The sequence below is a fragment of the Myotis brandtii genome, unplaced genomic scaffold, assembly GCF_000412655.1.
Source record: "Myotis brandtii unplaced genomic scaffold, ASM41265v1 scaffold266, whole genome shotgun sequence".
Classification (NCBI taxonomy): domain Eukaryota; kingdom Metazoa; phylum Chordata; class Mammalia; order Chiroptera; family Vespertilionidae; genus Myotis; species Myotis brandtii.
The window spans coordinates 3889746-3895554 of NW_005360124.1; positions in this window are offsets into that span (position 1 = coordinate 3889746).

Genomic DNA, 5809 nt, shown 5'->3' on the forward strand with positions numbered 1-5809 from the left:
CATAATTGCTAGATTTTTTTTTGTTTTTGAACCAGGAACCAATAAATATTCACTGATTACATTTTCATCATGTCTTTGTTTTTAGGGAATAGTCCTCCCACTTTCTCCCCCACATCTCGACATTGCCTTTTTAAACAGTCCAGGACAGTTGTCTTGTGAAATGGCTCAGCATTCTGTATTTGTGTCATTTGACTTCTTCGACTAGGCCTAGACTTGCCATTCTAGAACCCATGGAGGTATATGGAATATTTATTTGCCTTCTAGCCCCTTTCCATCCCCAGAGCTCACCTGCCTTCAACCATGAACACAAAGAGATCACAGATTAGCTGAACTCTAACTTTAATCCTTCAAAGAAATTGCTGACTCCAGGAAGAAAGTTATTTAAATGATACTGCTTAGGCAAAAACTTTCAAGATAAAAGGAAAGGTGTCTCAGTTTTTAATGTTATATTCTAGCAAGTCCAGAGCCTGTAGCAAGGTGGGTCAAGACAAAGAGCAGTAAAGGGGCTAAGGTCTACTCCTGTTATGCGACTATGTAGGAAGGAGCATCCAAGGTGCTTCCTTTAACTACTTTTTTCTTTTGTCTACCAAATGCCCTTCAGCTTCTTTTGAGCTAAATGCTAACATGAAAGAATAAAAAAAGTATATTATCACAACTTTTATCAGACTTTAGAGTAGGTTAAGGCAGGGTGTGGGTGGGGTGTGAGGACAGCTAACTTTACTGAGACCCATTATTATGGCCTGAGCTCCAGGCAGTATCTGATTTTGCCCCCAAATACTGTTCTTGCTTCTCAAGTACATCTCCCTAAGTGAACTTGGAAAGCTCAGATGGAAAAGCCCTCTGCTTGAACTATTAAAAAACAAAACAAAACACCTAATGAATCTATTCTATTGGTGTGAAAATCCCACATTAATCTCTCTGCATTTACATAGGAGTGTGCCATACATGTGTACAAGATAGATGTAAACAGGCTTGGAGGGGGCATGCATACGCAGAGCATGCAACTATAGCATTTGTATCTGCACTTCTATGACGGTTTATAAACACTGGCTATTCTGGCCCAATACCTCTCTCTAGAAATACAGACTTAAATAAACAAAAGTTCGACCCCAGCAGAGGTGGTGTTCTTCTGCAGGCCAAGTGGTTTTAAAAAACATGATTGGCCAGCCAAGATGTTTATCTGCCTGGTGCCTCAAATTCTCAAACAGTTTATTTGAAAGCCTCCTGAATGGGTAATCTCCTACAAGTTTTGGGGCTTTAACAAGGTGAACAAATGGGTGGGCTGTGAAAGTAAACACTGCATTTCCTCCCAGGCTCATCCTCCAGCCCCAAATTCCGCTCCCTCAGCCCCAGCCTTTCCCTTTCCAAGCTTGGTCTCTTGTACCCTGTTAAAGTACTGAAATTGCAAAGGAGACATTTTTAATTATAAGTACTACAGTAATGAATTCAAGTACACTCGTTTATCATAAAGGGCTTTCCCATCTGTCTCTAAAGTATACTTAAAAAGGCTGTGTATTTGATAACATTAGCACCAAGCATCTTCCACATGTTAATGTTCAGCGTTTTAGATGTTCGCTCCCCCCAGCCCCAAAGACACACTTGGTGGCTGTTCCAGAAAGAGCACACTTATCTCTGTGTTTGGGAGTGCCTGTGTGGTCTCTTCCTAATTTATTTGCACTCCAGTTCTCAGGGATAGCATCGCAATCCCCGTGGGCAAAGGGAGATTAGGGAACGGGGTTGTCTGCTTCTCCCCACTCAGACATAAAAGGGAAAACAACTTCCCGGAGTCCCACAAGTTCTTCTGGCCACTGTACAAATTGTTCTTGAGTATGGAGGGTTTCCAAAAGCCCTAATTAGCAACTCACAGCAAACATTTCTTTGCATTAGCTAATGATCCGGCTACACTTGTAAGCAAACAGAACCAACATATCTAATCAATGCTGAAAAACCAACCGAATGCCTATTAAACATCTGGATGTAATTTTCTAGTTAGAACAAAATGAAAACATATGCAGGTTCCTTTGATCTGCGTCTTAACAAAAAATTGTTGATAAAAAAGCATACTGGTCAGTCAATGTGTCATTTTCATAAAGTCTGCTCATTTCTCTTCAAATGCTCCCAGTTTAATTTAGTTGGTTTCCTGCAATCTCTAATTTTACCATATTGTGTGAAACCACAAGAGATTCTTTGGATGTGATTTTATTTGAGGTTTTACTGCTCCATGGATCTGCTACTGATTTTTTTTTTCTTTTCTGCTTTCTCCCCTCCACCCACCCACCTCCGCCCCCATGCCCATCCTGTCCTTTTCTTTGGTAAAGAGGTGGGAAGGGTAGGTTATAAAGCAATTCTAGAAAAAAACGTTTCTGTACCCTACATTCTTAGGTTTAAGAAACTCCCAGCTAAAAAAAAAAAAAGGCAAATGAGGAAATGTATACACAATAACACACAGTTAGAAGATAGAGAAAATGACAAAACATCCTTTAAACATTGATATAATTATTCTTTATTGCAAATAAAAAAGTAATAAATTTAAAAGAAGATCCATCATTTCTATAACCAGCAGCCATAATTTTTCCTATTGCTACTATATGTAGCATCTAATTTTGTAGTTACTTACACCATTGGTAAGTTGAGCTTTTGTAATCAGCAACAAATCAATGTAAATATATACATATATGGACCATTGATAAAGTAAACAATCTGATGATCTTTTTGTTTCTTTTTCAGAAGATAAAAATACAACTATTTTTTCAGAGACAATTTTTTTCCCTATGGAAGCAGAATGCTTAATATTATTTCATGTAAAACCATCAACCTATGAATATGTTAAAGGTAAAGAAGATGATGTTTAACAGACTTTAAATAGAAGATCAAAATTATAGATTTCATGAGTAGGACTATTTTCTTTTAAACAGGCTGTAGGCAATCTGCACATGTATTATTTATTTAAAACATAATATTAAAGCTACTTGATTATTTAAACACTTGTAATGCAGTTTGAGGAGAGTTTTACAGTGCAATTATTACAGCATGACAATCACAGAGAAAATATGACCTTGAAAGGGGGCCCTTCTCTCAAGGAGAATGTGCTGGCCTAGAAAGAAGCCATCAAAAACCCACCATCTTTATGCACACAATTAAAGGCCTTCCAATTTAAAAGTCATTACTCTTTCTTTTTTCCAGTTATTACAGTATACGGAAATCAGACGGCCCAGTGTTTCAAACTCTACTGGTAACAAAGCATTGGTCAAAAGAGACTTTCAAATTGTCACCCATGGCAAACTGGGAAATAACAGTGAGTAGACATGTCTGCTTTGAATAGCTGTATTAGAGAACATTGAAAGGCACCGTGTTAGAAGTGATTTTGAAAGGGATGGAAAGGAGAGTAGAAGAGAAGTAGCAATGTTTTCCTTCCTGTTAAACTTAATCATCAGCTGTGCCACTAAATCAAAGTAAAACTTGGGTAAACCAGGGAGAAGTCTTAGTGGCCCCAGTTGTTCCAGCCAAAAACACACAGGCATATTTGTGATATCCAAGGACTTTCCACAATGTCCTGGAGCTGATCATACGTGGCGTCTGTGTCCCAGTCACTAGGTGAAGATTTCAAGGCAGAGAGGTTGCCAGAGGGCAAACTTAGTTGCCCGTGGATCATACAACTTTAAGAAGTCCTGTGTGTGGAACAAGCCTGTTCCGGTCATCACTAAATTTAACCAAGAAAAGAGGGGCAGTGCCCCCTTCCTTCCCATTCTCTATTTTAGCAAAATGAATAATATGACCCCCTTCCTAAACCTTCTTAATTAGAACACTGAAAGCCACAAAGCCAAACTTGTTTAAGAATTTAGCATGGTCTTGTAAAGGCTGGGTAAAAATCACTCCTTTAATTTTTTATTTATAATTGATATTTGGGATTGATGCAATTATAGACAAATCAATATCATACATATTTAAAAACAACTCCAATAGTGAAATGTATTATCTACAAGGATGCTTTTAATATTTCAAGAAAAAGATCTCTGCAAAAGCAGATCATCAAATAAATTGTATTTCTGTTTAAATAAATGTCTTTCCATAAGTCTCTGGAAAGTAAAATAATAGGATCATGGTGTTAGTTATTAGCACTAAAAACTTGGTAAGTACAATCCAACATAAGATGAATGCTTGTCAAAGATGTGTCTTTCTCAAGGAAGAATTCACCACCATTAGGCTAAAACAGCATTATTCACTCACTAATCATGTGGAAATAGCTCCACTGAACTGTTCTTTAAACAGAAGTATAAATGCAGCAATACTGAAGGTTTTCTGCTGTGTGGGGTATTTGGAGAAACAGACAAAAACTGGAAATTTATACACTATGCCCATTTATTGAAAATCTCAAAATCCCTTTTAAGTCAACTTCTACTTCATAATAATTTTAGTCAAGGCATTTTACACCAATGCTTCCCATTTAGCCCCTTAGGACTCAGCCCTGAGGTACCACCCAAACTATGGGTGGGGGGTGGGCAGGGCTGGTTTTTCAGGTCTCAATGCACGTTTATCCTATTGTCTCCCTTTGTTTCCAGGAATTGCAGACAGAACCACGGTCGGGTTGCTGAGGCCCCTAAAACTCTCAGCAGTCTCTTATCCCCCAACACTGCGAAGTTGGGACTTTTAAGACAGAGACCCTAAATTTCGAGCCGCAGGGCAAAGCATCACATTTGTGACCTTACCCTGGCAGCACCTTGGGTATACTTGCTGCCAAAGGAAGGCAGATTGACTAGTTTGCAAAATGGTTTGAAATCGTCAGATAAAAACCAAATCCTGCAATGCTGGGTGCAAAGGGGGCGTGGTCATGAAAAGCCTAGTCTTTTACGACAGCCAATGCTTTGCCCATTTATGCATTTTCCACTAAGTGCACAGACCACTCCTTGTGCAATAGCGAAAAGGCAAGTCAAGGAAAAACAAACCTCAGAGAATTTTTAAATGTGGCCTCACGCCCTAGCCGTTTGGCCTGTGGACTGAAGAGTCCCAGGGTTCCATTCTGGTCAAGGGCACATGCCTGGGTTGCGGCTCTATCCCCATTAGGGGCCCTGCAGAAGGCAGCCAATCAATGATTCTCTCTCATCATTGATGTTTCTTTCTCTCTCCCTCTCCCTTTCTCTCTGAAATCAATATATATATATATGACCTCACTCTCAAAAGAGTAGACTCAAAAAAGAGGCCAGCACCCCAAAGTTGCATTTGGCTTCAACTACAAAAAGCCTACCTTCCTCTTCCCCTAATCCCCCTCCAACAAACTACGCGGATAGTCAGTCTCTGAGTTACTTTCATTAAATCTCAGGATTTTCATTCCAGGGAAAATTGAACAAGTGGCAGGATTTTTGCAAACTCGGGCCCCCAGCTTCCGCGGAGACACGCTTGCCGGTCCCTCCTGCTCGCGCGCGCCCAGCGCGCTCCCTCGCCGGCCCCACGTTACTTTGATTGACAGCCCGGCTCCGCGGCTCTCCTTCCCACCGACCTTCCCATCCACAACGCCAATCTCCGCGTCTGGCCGCTTCCCATTGGCTGGCTTCGCGTCCCGCGGTTCCTCCAGGAACAGTTCCTCACCCAGCTCGGTAGGACGCGGCTGGCTGGGGAGGGGTGGGAGGGAGACGGGGGAGACAGCGGAGATGGAAGCCAGTAGGATAGAAGAGGAGGGGGAGTGGGAGCAGGGCGGCCGGTCCAGTGCTGCGCCGCCATAGGCTCCGGGGAGGTATGGCGTCTGCGCCCCACGTTGGGCGCGACACACGCGATTGGCTGACGCTGGCTAGCTCCCCCCTCCCAACCGCCCCGG